Source organism: Marmota marmota, unplaced genomic scaffold (genome assembly GCF_001458135.2).
Source record: "Marmota marmota marmota unplaced genomic scaffold, marMar, whole genome shotgun sequence".
Taxonomy (NCBI): Eukaryota; Metazoa; Chordata; class Mammalia; order Rodentia; family Sciuridae; genus Marmota; species Marmota marmota.
Genome location: NW_025999932.1, coordinates 10,411,698 through 10,428,219, shown reverse-complemented (window position 1 = coordinate 10,428,219; position 16,522 = coordinate 10,411,698). Strand labels below are relative to the sequence as shown.

Genomic DNA, 16,522 nt, shown 5'->3' with positions numbered 1-16,522 from the left:
TGCAAGAGCTTCTCCTAGAGACGTATGCTCCTCTTCCACTGCAGTCCTAACTCTAAGAATTCTAACAATTAAGGAATTGTTCTAGTTAGACTCTTCTGCTTGCAAGAGACCTGGATATGAGTACAGAGGCTTCAGGAAAGGCCTGTCATCGAGCCCTAGGGAGCATGTTAATTGGTGGCTCTCTGGATCCAAGATGGCGCAGCTCACGGTAAGCACTTGGTGTTGGAAGGCACTTCAGATTTTCTTCTCATTGACCTCCCTCATGAGGGAAGCATGTGAGACTTAGCGATGGTAGTTTTCCCAGAATCACATAAGCTAGTTCTGGAAACGGGACTAATCCAGGACTCACTGGGGACAAAAGCTGCGATCCCACGGCCTCAGTAATGGTGGCGCTGGCTCCTTCTGGGCACCCTCGTTGACCGTCTGAGCTCCTCCACGTGTGTGCCTCTGGGTGGCGGCTGCCTCCCGCCTTCATTTTCTGCACATGGTGGATCAGTGTACATCCCACTGTCGCTCCACAGCCCTCCCCTCAATCATTTCACCCTGGAAACTGCCTCTTTCTCTGTCACTCCTGAGACGGGGAGTCCAGGCCCGTCCCATCTTTCCTCACCTCGATGTTTAATGGTTTACTGGATAGTCCAGGGTTTTCTGTGCCAGAGATAGGAGGCGGAGCTTACAGGACATATGCACACTGCCACCTAGCACGACTTCACTGGGGAAGTGCTGGGACTGAAGTCCACCATGGGAACACACTGGATAAGTTCCCAAAGATAATTTGTCAGTGATATTTGTTACAGTGTTCTTTGTACTCTCAGGATAATTAGAAACTACCCGACTGTCCATCAACGGGGGTTTGATTAAAGAATCATGGTGTTCCATATATGCGACTCTCGCCTGGATCTTGGCCAACACTGTTTATGAAACGCTTATTGAAATAAAGATGGCAATAATGGAGCCTGCAATTAGGAATTAGAGCAAACATTACACATCCAGTTTTTTTTTTAAGGGAACATGGTATCTGTAGAACTACCTAATTGGATTAGCTATATTTCATTTGCCACTGATACATTATTCTATGGAATTTCATTTTTCCATCTGTGAGTCTTCATCCTAAGAGTGGCTGCATAGGCTCAACTCACTTTCTTAGTAATATGTCACAGAACAGATCCCATCAAGATGTCAAGGCAGGAGGCCACCATAATTTTGAAGGGAGATCAGTTTCTTTTTAGAACAACAGGTTCAATCTGATAAATCTGACTTATCAAATAGCTACACTAATAAGAGCCAACGTCTGATTGCAGTGAACCGGGCCCTCTTCCAGCCGTTCCAGTATTGGAACACTCATTGAGGTCCACCTTGCAGATGATAACATTGGCCCTTTATGAGCTGTCACTGGGGAGTCGTGGTATGGTCAGAGCTGGACCTCATGGCCCCCGTCACCCAGTGGCTCCTTTCCGCCCGGCTGCAGCAGCCCTTGCTCCCTGCCAGCCTGGGGCGCCACTGCCACTTCTTCCTTTCTTCTTTCCTCCCTTCTCTGTGCCTCTGCCTGTCCTCAGAGCAGTTCTGTGCAGTAGGTAACTGTCTTTGTCTCCATTTTACAAGGTAGAGGGAAACACAGAGAGTGGCTTCAGGTGACCAGCCCAGGCCACCAAGGACCAGAGCCTTCTTCCCACAGATTCGAAGGCACTTCACAGGCAGCTACAGAGCAGGGCCGGACTACAGGGCCTTGCCTCAGAACCCTGACCCCTTGCTTGGCATGGGACCCCGTTAATTTGAATTTCTGAGGAGCTCGAGGGTGATGGTCTTGCTGCTGGTCTGTAGACCCCACTGTGGCAGCCACTGGTCTGTACAATTTCAAGCTTCAAGCGTTGTGAGAAATTCTCTTGTGAGTGATCATTTTGTGTGCTTGGTGCAGATTATACCAAGGAGGTGTTTTGTTTTTTGTGATTCTCAGGATGGAACCTGGGGCCTTACTCATGCCAGGAAAATGCTCTACCACTGAGCCACACCTCCACTCTGTACCAAGTAGCTTTTGGCAGGGGGTTGGGGGGCGTGTTCTGAGGTTGAACCCAGGGGAGCTCACCCACATCCACAGCCTTTTTTATATTCTATTTTGTGACAGGTTCTCGCTAAGTTACTTAGAGCCTCACTGAGTTGCTGAGGCTGGGGTTGAACTCACAATCCTCCTGTCTTAGCCTCCCAAGCTGCTGGGATTACAGGAGTGCACCTCCACGCCCGGCCGTACCAAGTAGTTTTGAAAAGGGGACAACCATGCCCCACTAACCATGGGAAGGCATCTGACAAACGTGTTGTTACGTGGTTTCATCATCAAGTGCACATTGTGAACTGTACTTACACAGATAAGACGGCTACAGTGGCACTAGGTCATAGACTCTTACGCAACTACTGCCCCATGCCTTCAGTCATTGAAACATCCTTACGAGTCACACCGCTATTTTGATTCTACAGGAAACACATGCTATGAAACCAAATGGTAAACGTGACCACGGAATCCTATCTGAAAGGGGACATTTTCAGTGGGGAGTGGCAGTGCTGTTTATGATATGTGTGCACCTTACCTTTGGATCATTTTGTAACTAATTTGAGGGAACGTCACATGACTCTGCTGTTTTCATTTTTGCTTTTTAAAAAGCAGCAGCTATTCACAACAACATGAAGTAGACCACACTTCCCTCTGATGTCCCTAGTTGCAGGCAAAATGTAAAGGGTAATTTACCAAAAAATAAGGAAAGGAGAGAATGAGAAGAAAGTTCTGATCACTGCAGACAGCTGCAAAATGTTGCCCTTGGGATGGAGGTTAACTCAATTGTGAAATAATGGCCAAAGCTCACACTCATAATAACTTTTTCTAGCCCTGGAGAAAGTGCCTCCATTTAGTGTGGCTGCTTGGCGGAATGTGCTGCAATTTGGTGGCAGCCTGGCGGGAGGCCGAGATTGAGAGCTCTGGTTTGCACAGGCTCATTTGCATTTGTAACGCTCTTATTTTAAATCTCCTCTAAATGTAAATATTTGGGGCTCTTTATCTCTCTTTCTCTCTCTCTTTTTTTTTAAATAAAATATACTTTAGTGAATCTGCGTCTAAATAAAAAAGACTCAAGTGGCATCTGAGGCTCGCTGAGAGATAAGGTGGGATCATTAGATGTCCCTAGATCGTGATGCCGAGGTATAACCCATGGAGAACCGGGGCAGAGTCTTTTGTGTGTGGAGCGGGAGGATTACTTAGAATGGCTGGTTTACATGGAGAGGAGGTCGCTGGGTATGTCTTGGGAAAGCGAGGAGTTTCCTGCTCCTCTGAGCTGCTGAAATCGCCTGTCGCTTGGCTGAGCTGGGTGGCAGAACAGGAGGGTGTTTGCAGCCTCCTTCAGCCCAGTGTCCTCAGCCCTCAGGGGCCTGTTGGGTAACGGGGTGCCAGCGGCCCTGCCTACCACCCTCCCAGCCAGCACCTGACAGAGGAAGGCCACTGCCGTCCCTTTCACAGCCTCCCTGCTTCCAGTCGACCCTGTCACCTGAGCCCTTGTTAGGACACCTGAGCCCTCACGGACAGGAGAACCGACCGCGTGGGGGAAGCTTGGTTCTGAGGGTTATCTCCAACCTTGATCCGTGGTCCCTGCCATGCCACACCCCAGTTCTCTCAGACCCCCGTCAACACTTGAGACATGCTTCCCGTGCTAGACTGAAACGGGGGGCAGCCGCACACTTGCAGGGCCCCACTGTCTGGGGGCTGAGTGTTGCTGGAGTTGGTGGAACCAGCTGCCATCTTTCCCATGACAGGATGCATTTCTGCCCGTGCCTGAGTGCTGTTCTCCACTCCCACGCTGCTGCCTCCAGCTTGCCTGCTTTCAGCATGTATGTGTGAACGTGGGAATGTATGTATGTATATGCGTATACCAGGGATTGAACTCAGGAGTGCTTTAGCACTGAGCCGCATCCCAGCCCTTTTTTTATTATTATTATTTTTTATTTTGAGAGAGGGTCTTACTAAAGTTGCTAAGGGTCTCACTAAATTGCAGAGGCTGGCCTTGAACTTGTGATCCTCCTGCCTCAGCCTCTTGAGTCACTGGTATTCCAGGTGTGTGGCCACCACACCCAGCTTCAAATATGCTTTATAATCAGTCAGCTCTGTGTCATCGTAGAGAGCAGTGGCATATAAAAGTAAGCATGTAAAAGATTCTCATCTAGCCAGTGCCTTTTTTCATGGAGAACTTGGTCGTGTGTGGTGTGTGCTAACTCTCTAGCAAGCCACCATGTTCGCTGGACATTGTCTCTTCCGGGGCTGTGTTTAAGGTTAACTTTACTATAACATGAATAGGTCAAGACTCTACCTATGCAATCTTGACTTCAGTTTTGTAATTCTTTCAACACATTATAACATTGCCGATACCCCCAGCCCTATCTCCTGGTGAACCCGTCTTCTTGGCCCGCTGGCCTCCTGGGATCCTCATCTCCTGGCCTACAGCCACACCTTGGCCTGCATCGTCCCTACTCCTAAAAAGCCCCACTGTTCACTCTTGTTTGGGCAGGAAGGGTACTGGGGGTCAAACCCAGCCCATGCTAGGCAAAGGCCCTAAACACGACCCCAGATCTGTCTCCAGTCTCACCTGCTCTGGCTGGAAGTCCTTCCTCTGAAGTCCTATAGTATTTCATGCTGTGAGCGCGCTGCCTCAGGGAAGTGATCTTAGAGCAGTGACTCTCAGCTGGAGGGGGTATGTGGCAAAGTCTGTGCACCTTTGTGTTGTCACCACTGGGGGCAGGGTGCTATGTCATCTAGTGGGGAGAAGCCTGGGAATCTCACAGGGTGGCCCCCACAGCAAGCATGGGCCCTGTGTTTGTGCTGTGCTTAAGACACCTGCTCATGGTGGTGCTGCTGGGAACCCAAGCTTAGAGGTTCTAAATGGAGCTGGATAATGTGAGAACTTACAGTTCTTATGATACTTGACGAATTATGTCGACTTCCCCCGCATCTGAATACTTGACTATACTCGGTGATGAGAAGCTTGCTACCCCAGAGGGCCTCCTATTCTACCTGGAAAGTGTCTCTTTAAGCTGGGGATGTAGCTCGGTGGTAGAGCCCTTGCTGAGCATGCGCAGGGAGAGCCCTGGATTCGATCCTAGCACCACAAGTGAAAAAGAGAGAGAGATTGTCTCCCTCGGTTGGATTGAAATCTGCACTCCTGTGGGTGGCCGGGCATTCCAATCAGTTCCTTGCCCACGCGGAGCCCTCTGGGAGTTTTCAGAGCTCGCGCCTTCATTCCACAATTTCTCCACAAGTGCACTTCCTGGTGGCAGAGGCATGATCTCACTCTGTCATGTCGCCCTGTGGCTAGTGCAGTTAGCTTATTGTCACAGGACAGGCCTGCTCTCTGAAAGCAAGCGCCATGGAGATGGTCCCCGGCGGTGCCAGCGGACTGCCAATGGCAGCAGCAGCGGCAGCACGTATTGTCCTGATATTTTGTTAACTTGTAGGTGTTTGTAGGATGATTGCCTTTAGGCAGGAGATAGGATTTTTTAGTTTGTAAAGCTGGTGGAAAAAAAATCCTTATTTGTAGAGCAGGTGGAAGGCTTGGCATTATTTGGAGTGTTCCTGCTTCTCATTTACGACCACACAATAATGAAAACACCTTTTATTGCTCTGCTGTCCAGTTTGTTGGGTTAATTTGGGAGATAGTGTCAGCGACCTGGAGCCGTGCCAACTTCCAATTAGCACTCGGCATAACCACTGATTTCACTTAAAAGTAATTACTGCAGATTTTCTCAGTACCCTGCACATTTTTAATCCCCACACTTATTTTTCTCATCTGAAAGGGACATGGTTTTTTTTAGGTTTTTGTACTTCTTAAATTTGTAAACTATTTTGAGATAACGTCACGTACTTAAAAGTTGCAAGAATAGTCCAGACTCTTCCATGCCCCTTCACCCAGATTCCCCAGACATCACGTTTCCCCGGTGGCTTTAGTCTGCTCTCTCTCTTCCCCTGTCCACATATGTACAGCTGTCTTCCTCTGAACTATTTCAGCAAGTTACAAGTGACGCCCAAGAGAGTATCCCTCAACACAAACAGCCACACTCTGTGCAGGACAGTACTGTCATCAAAACCAGAAAATGATCAGTATTGATAAGCACCGCTATCTGATCTACAAACCTTCCACATTTTGCTGTTTTTCTACTATCAAAATCCTTTATAGTAAAAGAAGCGAATGTCTTTGTCCGGTCTAGCACCTACTGCAGAAGCACATCTTGCTGTTTCCATCTTGCAGTCATGCATAATTTGGGCATTTTTGAAGACAAGCCGTGGTTTCATGAAGAGCCTTTCAGTTTGAGTCTGTCAGGTGATTCCTCAGAAGTAGGTGGTGGTACATTTTGGCCGGAAGGCATCCAAAGCCATGTGTCCTCAGTGTTTGCGTCAGGAGTCACGTGCCTCTGTTTTTCCCACTGCTGGTGACATTGCTTTGAATACTTGCTTGACTTGGGGTTTGTCGGGGGTCTTCACGGTGAAGTTCCACTTTCCCTTTCCATTTACCCAGTAGAAGAAAGAGACACTAGAGCTGATAATTGCACCCTAACGTGGCCTGTGCGGAAACAAGCAGAGTGAGGTGCCCCGGAGCCTGCTAGCTGTTGCCCACCCCAGGAGTCCAGGGGAAGCTTCCAGAGCTGGGCACACCTTGGCTCTGACTTCAGGAATGATCATGAGCCAGCCAAGTAGGAAAGGGGGACATTCTAGAAGGACACAGAACTGTGCTTACAGCCATAGAGGGGAGGCTGCCTGGGAGACTACACTGGTGGCAGCTGGAGTCCTAGGACAGAATCCTCAAGACACATGGAACCCCAGGATGGCCACCAGACAGCCTGCGGTCCAAGGCAGGCAGAGGCCACGCTCGTGTCCCTCAGGAGCTCTGCGTCTCTTGTCTCTGCGTCCTTTGTTCCCTCTCCCTTCCCTTAACACAGAAAGGTGGGGCAGGGGAGACCACAGGATTGGGGGGTCACAGGTGTTCCATTAGATGGATGTTCAGTTTTATTGTGCCGGAAATGGGTTTCCTTCAAAACAGCTGGAAAGCCATCTTTGCAAAAGCTTGTGTCCCTTCTTTTTCTCTCACTGTTTGAATATAAAAATGAATGAAAACAGGACCGAGGGTGTAGTTCTCTGGGAGAGCACTTGCCTGGCATGCAGGAGGCCCTGGGTTCCATCACCAGCACGTCTCCCCAAATTAATGAAAATAAAAATTGTTAGAGTCTGTAAACAAGTCAGGATGGCGCCTGGCAAAATGCTAGAGGGAGTGGTTTGTGAAGTAAGGCCAGCGAGCCATTAAGTATGGAGATTTCTTATTGGTTGACTGCTGTATCGAGTTTATGTTAATTAAGATAAGCTGTGTGGAATGTATAAGTACCTCTGTTGTCCTACAATAAAGGGCTCCCACTCCTGCTGTATCAATCTACACAAGTTATTCGTCACCCCCCGGTTATTTTGCTGCAGCTGGACTGCGGCAAAAAATATGAAACAATTGTGGATATAAAATAAAGATTTACTGAAATCCGCTTTGAAGTACGTATCTAAGAGGCCCAGTGTTCTTGAGCTTGAGTAAGAAGTGTGAGCTGTGTAATGGTGAAGCAGTGTTGTCTCTCTCTTCTTTCTGTTTGTTTTTAAAGTACTGGTAGAGACTGGGAGACAGCACGTGTGTGTATGTAGGGCTGTGCTCTACCACTTAGCCACAACCCCAGCCCCTTCTCTCCAGTCCTCTTGACATCAGCAATTTAAAATTTTTTTTTTTTTATTTTGGTGGCAACAAGGCCGGCCTCAGAAGGCCTGTCCCAGCAGATGCAGTCAGAGGTGCGGGGCTTTTCCAGGCTCCCGTCAAGAAACTCCTGTGAGGGGCTGGGGATGTGGCTCAAGCGGTAGCACGTCCGCCTGGCATGCGTGTGGCCCAGGTTCAATCCTCAGCACCACATACAAACAAAGATGTTGTGTCTGCCGAAAAAAAACTAAAATAAATAAAGAGAGAGTTTTTTAAAAAAAAAAAAAAAAGAAACTCCTGTGATTCTTCAAGACTCTGCAAAGGAAATGGATGTCAAGGTTTTTCTCTGCTCTTCTCTCAGTGAGGCTTCGAAGCCAGGTCAGCAAGAGAAGGATCGTGAGCCTATGTCTAAATCTCAGTGATGTCCAGACAAACATAAATTCATGGAGAATCCAGTGAGGTGTGTAAAACCTGGTAAATTTCTCCCTAAAAGGAACTTCCCGTTGGGAACACTGTAGTTCCAGCCCGTGGAGCCACATTCTTGAACACTGGGAGTTTCAGAGCCCTCTGCCTTTTCTTGCCAGGTGAAGATGGGTAAGTCGGCCTCCCAAAGTGTCTTCTATATTCCAGACACTGGGACCCCTACTGCTAGTCAGCTCTTCGTTGCCGTGACCAAAACACCCAACAAAAACAACTCAGAGGAGGAAAAGTTTCATATTTCCGAGGCTCAGTCCATGGCTGGCCAGTCCCATTGATCGGGGCTCTAGGTGAGGCAGAGAATCCCGGTGGAAGGGCATGGTGGAGGGAGCTGGGCACAGGAGCTGACACAGCCAGGAGCCGACAGAGAGGGAAGTGACCATCTCCTCCAGTCACCTCCTTCCCAAGGTAGCGCCCCCTACAGAAATCCTTCCAGATCATTATCCACCAAATGGATTGATTTGCTGCTGAGGTTACGGCTCTCATAACTGAGTCGTTTCACCTGTGAATACAGACACAGGGGCTTTGGGAGGACACCTCATATCCAAGCTGCGACACCTTCCCTCAGGGAAGTTATCACACTACATAGTGGAGAAGACATCCAGAAAGAGATGCCGCGAATCAGTTGGCATCCACAGTAGTGAGTAAAGAGCCTTAAAATGAAAACTTTAAAACATTCGTGTGGACAAATGTACTCCTTTTCCCCCCTAGTTAAAATTTACATAACATATCATCTACCACTTTAAAACGTACGATAAGTAGCATATTCACAGGGTAGTGCCTCAGTCGTCTCATCCACAATCATCTCTATCCAGTTCCACCATGTTTTCATCATCCCAGCAGGAAAGCCCATCCCATTAAGCAGCCCCTACCAGCAACCACTAGTCTGCTCAGTCTCTGAATTTCCTGTTCCAGATGTTTCACATAAAGGGAATCACATCCTGTGTGACTTTCGTGTCTGGCTTCTTTCAATAGAACAGTCTCTTTGAGATTCATGGAGATTGTCTCAGCACCCCATCCTTTTTTATGGCTGCATAATATTCTATCATGGACAGCCATTTTCTTCCAGTGTGCTTAAAAATGAACTCCTCCATATTGAGCTCTGTTGGAGCAGTATTTCCTGACATGAGAGTGGTCATTTAATGATTCATCTCCATTATGTTAGCATTCTTCCTTATAATGGAGAACGTGTATTCTGCTGTCCCCCTGCGTTATCAAATCCCTGTAACAAGGCATTGGCTCTGTTCTCTGGATCTGGGAACTTGGCAATGACTGCAGACAAGACTCCCATTTGCACAGCAGGAGAAAAAAATCGATGTCAGTTCATGTCATTGTTGAAAACCATGACTGTGGTAACATGTGGAGGCCTCTCCCCAAGTAGCGAAATCCCCCGTGTGTAGGCAGCGCACCGCCATCGCTCAGCACAGCACTGTTGACCGAGCTGAAAACCAGCCTGTGCTGCGGCCAGAAGAGGCTGGGGAAAGCTATTTCCCCTCGCTCAGCTGCTGTGCTCACAAAGCCGGTGAACCCAGGAGCTGGCTGCCCAGGGAGGGAATTGTTCTGCTCGAGGTTTGGCAGAGAGATGTGGCTAATCTCCAATTCCTCGAGATGTAAACAGTTGGTGACAAGTTTGTAATGCCGATGCCAGGGACTTTACTCTTTAGCGGAGAAACCCTCCCAAGTACTTTCTTCTGGTCCAGGCCTTGCTCTTTCTAGGCTATGGATTTGCCTGGTCTTCCCAGGACCACTAGTCCACCTCTCTTATTTGGCAGGTAGCAGGCAAGCCTTGGGCCCTCAGGACAGACTGTGCGCGGGGCAGGTGGTGCCTTGTCACAGAGCCCTCGGCTCTGCCAGCGGCCTCCCCGGCTCGAGCTTGTGTTCCAGCTGTTCCAGGGGAGATGGAATCCAAGTGTGCATTGCAAAGCACTTGGCTATGAAGGAGCATGTCTGTCCCATCCTGTGACAAAGATAAGACCAAAGCGTATGTGGACTTGATGGCCTAATGTATACAAATCTTAAGTATATCTGATCTTAAAAAAAATGGGTGTTTTTTTTTTTTTTTCCCCACAGTGGATAGTTTTCAAACATCACAGAAGCAGCGAAGGAAAAACTACTCTGTGCGTTCCTATTGCTTCAGACCTTTGAAGGAGATTGAATTTATTGCCCCCAGACTAAGAATCTATAATACAGGGTTTTTGTCTTGTTTTGCTTTGATGTTCAGTGCTGAGGACTGAAGCCAGGGCCTCATGCATGCACTGCACTACAGAGCTGCATTCCCAGCCCTTTCTTTTATTTTGAGATAGTGTCTTGCTGGCTTGCCCAAGATAGCATCAAACTTGGGATCCTCCTGCCTCAGCCTCCCAAATAGCTAGGATTATAGGCATGGCATGTGCCACCATACCTGGCTTGAATACAGAGTTTTGAAGGAAAATTCAGTTAAACCATGCTTCTGTTATTTAGAAAGAAGGAATAACAGAGTCTTCTCCTCCTCCTCTATCTCCTGCTCCTCCTCCTCCTCCTCCTCCTCCTCCTCATCTCCCTCCTCTTCCTCCTCTTCTCACAGATGATGTTTGGAAACTACTCTTAGATTGGTCTCCCTCTGAACTTAGTTGAATTAGGAAACCAGGTAAAAATGGAGTCCTGCCATCCAGGAAAAGAGCTAAACTATTCTGGTTGAATACATTTTCTCCTGGGGCCTTCTTCAGATTGAGGTGATTGGTATTAAAATGCATAGTGTTAAAAAAAAGGGGGGTGTGTTTTTAGACTCTCCAAATTCTAATAAGATTTGTAGAACTCGGGGTGTGATTTCTTCCTGCAGACCTCAGATCAAGGGCAACAGTGATCTAGTATTTATATTTTGTTATCATTTGTTGAGGCCACATTTCTCCTTAGGGATAATTTCTTTTAATATTAAAGTTTCTTTTCAAGAGATTTATATTTATTGTCTGTATAATAACATATGCATTCTATTTGAGGTTCCCTTGCCAACTTCCCTTGGACTTTTATTTTTAATAAACCAAGAAATCAAAGGAACAATCCCCCAGTTGCCCAGATATTGGGCAGTTATGTCGGGTTTTGGTTCATATGAAATTAGTAAACCTTTAAAGAGAACCTCCTTCCAGAGGACAGTGAGCACTGAGGTCTCCTCCACCCTCAGGTTACTCATGGACTATGGAGAGGCCTTGGCTTCTCTACTAAAGTGTTTCCTTCCCTAACCTTGGTCTTCTGATAATGTGTATGCTCAGACTCAGGACAGCAACATTGAGGTCAAAGAAAAATTAATGAATTGTAACAGTTAACACCAAAACACACCCCAAGCTTTGAGACATGCAATGAGTGAGACTAGATATAGGCAAAAGATACCTGAGAGAGGCACCTCTTGTGAGTAGGCTTGGCCGTCTCATAACAAAATACCACAGACTGTGTGGTTCAACAACAGAGTTTTGTTACAGTTCTGGAGGCTGGAAATCCAGCGTCAGGGTGTGGGGGGTTGTCTTCTCCTGGCTTTTGTCGTCTTCTCTTGGTTTTAGTCGGCTGTCTTCACAGGGCCTTTCTTGTGTGCGCACTCCTGCTGTCTCTTCCATTCGTACGGGGATGCTGGTCCTGCTGGATAAGAACCCAACTTTACGGCCTGCTTAAATCTGTTACCTCTTTATAGGCCCAGCTCCAGATACAGTCCTACATGGGTTTAGGTTCCAATGTGAATTTGGTGGGATACAGTGCAGTCTGTAATAAGGTTGTGTTAACAGCTAACGCAGGTACGACCTCCAGGCATTGTGCCAGATAATTTATACTCTCATATCATATTATAAATCTTTTTTTTCTTTTTTTTTTTTTTTGTGTGTGAGCTAGAGATTGAAGGCCTTGTGCATACTAGGCATGCACTCTACCACCAAACTATACCCCTAGCCCCTCATTCAAATCTTAAAGAAGTTTTATATGTTTTTTATGACACTAATAATTTTTAAAAGTTCTACAAGATAAGCCGTGTTCACACCATGTAACAAATGAGAAAACTGAGGCCTAGAACGTAGAGTAACATGCCACAGCGTCAGGACCCGAACCTGTTTTGTACACCCCAGCCCCGTACCTGTCATTTCCTAAGTTGATCTGTGATTACTGTACAGAAAGAGAGAATGTGCCACTCAGAGGTTTTCCTACCTGGAGCAAGAGTCACAGCCCCAACGTTTAGTGGCACATGGCCACTGAGTCTAGACCAGAGCTCTCCTCCCCTTGGAAAGGCTCTGCCTGCCATGAATTGAGAAGGCCTATGCTCACCCACAGTGGGATGCGAGATCAGTGTCCTCTGGGAACTTGTTAGAGATGGGCCCTGCCCACCTGAGCCAGAAGCTCTGGAGAGAGCAGCAGTCCTGTTTAACAAGCCTTCTGGGGGTTTCTGGTTGGCCATGTGAGAAGCCCCTTGCTACCTACCTTAGAGCTGTTTTGGGGACCAGGAGGGCCTCTTTTGCTTCTGTGTTTAGTAAACAACCACAGACTCTAATTTACACTTCCACACTACAGTTAGGGGATGTCCTGTTTCCCTGAACAAATCTATTTCAGATTGTAAATTTATAAAATGCCGTACACATAGTTTCTTGGGAGTTTTAGAAGAAAATCCATCCAACTGAGAATGATCCATTCTGAGTGGATAGAGGAAGTCCAGTTTCTAAGCCTGAGAACCGGAGGTCCATCCCTCATCAGGGCGAGTGAACTAAGATAGATGCCGAGGATGAGGGACCACTCTATCCACCTCTCCAGGCTCAGCCTGCCTTGGCTTCCAACCCCGAGGAAGTGTTGCCAGGCAACAGAATGGCCGATACCCAGTACTTCTGGTCTCAGGATTATAGACACAAGGGAAATGTCCCCTAGTCTTATTTCATAAACTCTTGTGTAGCATTATTTAATTATAACAGTGAAAGAATGAGATTTGATTAGATAGCTATCACTTATTTGCAAATTAGTCCACAGGGAAATGATCCTAACTTCTGTGACTAAAGATTTTGGCAGTGACTTTTGGCATTTGGGGCCCTTTAGACTCTGAAACTCACTGAGTAGTTACGATTTATACAGTTATTATATGAGATAAATATATCGGAGGGTGAAGGATGGGGGTTTGGGGGAAATTCTCATGGAGTCATTGCAACCAGGCAGGGCTCTCTGTTATATGCAGATGATCAGTCATGCCGGGCTGGGGATGTGACTCTGTGTAGAGCGCTTGCCTAGTAGGTATGAAGCCTGGGGTTCAACTCCCAGCACCACTGCAAAACAAACAAATAAATAAGTAAAACCACCTCACACAGTTGAGGATTATTAAAAAGAAAAGGAAATAAAGCAGAGCAAAGAGGGGGAAGGAAGAGCAGAAGGCAGAGTGCCTGCATTCTCAGGGCCACCTTGGGAGGTTGTGGGAGCTGAGGTGAGGCACAGCAGGTCATATGTACAGCTACCGCCTTTTTGTTCTTGGGGAGGAGGGAGCTGACCGTGGGAAAGAGGCCGAAGGGGCCGTCGAGGTGATTCTGGAGCTTTCTGTGCATTGTAGAGGGAGGTTGGAACAATATGGGGATGGTAGGAATTTTATTTCTGCTTAAGATGAGCGTATATGAAGAAAAGTAATTGGCCTGAAGAGCCTTTGGTTCAAATATCCCTGTGTCCAAATTTTCACTGAATTTCCCTTCTGTAGACATGAATGAATAGCAAAAGCAGTTGTTATACATGCAATGGCCATCAAATACTTGGCATTTCTGCGTTCTGAGCATTCTCAGGAAGACCTTGTGTCGTATGCACTTAAGAACAAGGAATCTGAGACACAGGGCGTTAAGTAGTGATGTTCCCAAGCTTCTGCCTGGTGGAGTTAGAGGTCTCTCTCTACATCCTAAGTATCAAATCATTGTTCTCACTGCCTTCCAGCCGGGAAGGTTTCATGTAGAGGGTCTAAAATAAAAAATCTACTTCAGTGATCCCAGCAGCTTGGAAGACTGAGGCAGGAGGATCATGAATTCAAAGCCAGCCTCAGCACTTAGTGAGACCTAAGTAAGACCCTGCCTCGAAATAAAATATTAAAAAGGGCTGGGGATGTGGCTTAGTAGTTAAGTGCCCCTGGGTTCAATCCCCAGCATAAAACAAAAACAAAACACAAACCTACTCCATATGGATCACATTCTCAGTAGTGCTCAGGTATGTTTTATTTTGTGATATTCCTGAGCATCTTTTCTGTCTGACCAGGTTATGGTGTTTGAGGTCAGGTGCTGTTTTTTGCTGTGCGTTCATTAAAGTGGTTTTTGAATGAATAAGTGAACCAAACTATTTCTCTAATTCTCTGTATGCCTGTGTGTTAAGAAAAGGACAACCACAGAGTCCCTTGCTGCCTGATCTAGAAGTTCTCTTACCTGCCTTTGATTCGAAAGTCTGATGTGGTGTTTAAAGAATTTCATCTTTTTGCTCATGACAGTGAAGCCATAAAGCTAGAACTACAATTAGAAATGGCTGGTCCACTATGTCCTATAATGTTATGCAAAAAACGTCTGCCACTGCCTCATTCTGGGTAATCCAGAGATGTTTGGAAAGGAGACTGAAATAATATTTCTGACAAGTAGTTACTGTCAGGCTCTTGCTTGGTGCTTTGCAAACCTTTATAAATGTATTCCCAACACCATCATTCAATACATATATTACCTTGATTTAAGAGGTGAAATTTGTTTTGTGAAGTTAGGGCAACAGCTGAGAAGTGGCATCTGGTTGGGATGTCACAGTCAGGCTGGCTGGCTTCCAAGAATTTGGCTTTCACCCACTGCTGCTTCCAGCACGGGGGCCAAGTCTCCCTTTCCCAGGTCGACCACATGGCTCCACAGGTCTTGTCCCCCTTCTGCATCAAGTGTCCTTTCGATACGAAGTGCACTGCGTATGGTGTAGCAGTTCATCTCATAGCCCAAGCTAAACCTCTGAGCTAAATCAGAATTACAAACTATAGGGCTGCCGAGCAGGCCCCTCCCCTGGTAGAGGTCAGTCCCACTGCTTAGGACCACTGGGTGAGGCTTGTTGGGTTGTTTTCTGATTGATTTTCTTGGCCAACAGTCTACGACACGGTATCACATCATCTCTAGTTCTGTTTGCTTTGCCTTGATATATTTTAGTTTCTGAATTTCTGTCCAACACAGCCAACATTTTGGCATATTCGTTTCTGAATTCCTTCAGTGAATTCATAATAGTAAAAATATTTTATCGTTTAAAAATCCACACAAAGGCTGGAGCATTGTCAGGGTCTAGCACTGCACACTCCCCAGGCCTCTGCTTCTCCAGCTCGGGCCTGAAGAACTCTCCAGGGGAGGCCAACCTCCCCATTTTCTCTTCCCCAAGTTCCTTTATTCTGCACCCTGTGGAAGTAGTACTTTAACTTGAGATGAGCAAAGAAGAATTCAAATAGAAGAGAAGGGAAAGAGAGGGGTGGGGACCGTAGCCAATGGTTCATTTCCCTACCTATTCGCCTATTTACATAATTGTGTTGTTATAACATTTCCTGTGCTTTTCTGTAAGCTGATGCTGCCCTAATTATAGATTTTCGAGAGAACATTTCATTGTACCCCAAATTACATAGTGCTTTAAAAAGGTACCTTCTTACTGGTTTACCAAATACCTTATAAACTCGTAATTACGTAAAACAATTCAGGATGAAGAATAGAAACGGCCTGTACTGTTAGCAGATGTTGGTATTGTTACATAATTGAGTACAAGGCTTTCAAAGATCTATAATATTTTTCTTGTGTAAAAAGAAAAAAATGACTCATTACAGTCATAATGTGTCACTTAGTCTCCTGATCAAACAGAACGCACATGTTCTATTTTGTGAGTTCTGTGCAGTTCATTATGAACGGACTTGCTTTTGTGGATGTGAAAGGGCCACTTACTTCAGCAAATTGCTTTTGTAGCATATGTACCTATTTGTTAGACAGCTTGTGGGCACCTGGGCCAGGCAGGGACTGGCCCCCTTTGTCATCTGCGCACCTGCACACTGTTGCCTCGCACCACGAAGCTTTGTGGAGGTTGCCATCCTTAGCACTCTGGTGACTTCTCAGTGTCCCCTTCCCCATCAGAGACCCTGTCATGATCCTTGGAAGCCTGGAATGGGGCCCACTTCCTGTACAGAGGCTCCTCTTCTCCATTATCTGTGGGTCTGTCTTAAAGGGAAGCACCCTGGGCACACAGAGGGAGATAGGTGCAGTTACTGGGTGCTGGCTCTCAGGCTTCATTTTCAGTACTATTGTTAAGGAGAAAAACGTCACCCAATGGGTGGAGAACTTGTTTCT

General features: G+C 46.7%; 2 protein-coding genes across 5 annotated transcripts in view; one reads left to right on the top strand and one right to left on the bottom strand.

Annotated features, from left to right (window-relative positions):
* The window catches only part of Pcca (propionyl-CoA carboxylase subunit alpha), a 357,476-nt gene that overhangs the window by 319,273 nt on the left and 21,681 nt on the right, over positions 1 to 16,522 (top strand). The window contains exons 22-24 of one of the 3 annotated variants that reach the window (XR_007346664.1): positions 7,804 to 7,869; positions 8,037 to 8,208; positions 8,379 to 16,522. The exon at positions 8,379 to 16,522 is cut by the window's right edge and continues 81 nt beyond it. The exons of the other annotated variants lie outside the window; for them this stretch is intronic. The gene's annotated coding sequence lies outside the window, so the exon portion shown is untranslated. The remainder of the gene's footprint in view (positions 1 to 7,803; positions 7,870 to 8,036; positions 8,209 to 8,378) is intronic. 3 annotated transcript variants of the gene reach the window in all.
* The window catches only part of Ggact (gamma-glutamylamine cyclotransferase), a 67,536-nt gene continuing 62,500 nt past the window's right edge, over positions 11,487 to 16,522 (bottom strand). The window contains exon 4 of one of the 2 annotated variants that reach the window (XR_007346667.1): positions 11,487 to 11,831. The gene's annotated coding sequence lies outside the window, so the exon portion shown is untranslated. The remainder of the gene's footprint in view (positions 11,832 to 16,522) is intronic. The other variant, XR_007346669.1, reaches the window with a different exon arrangement.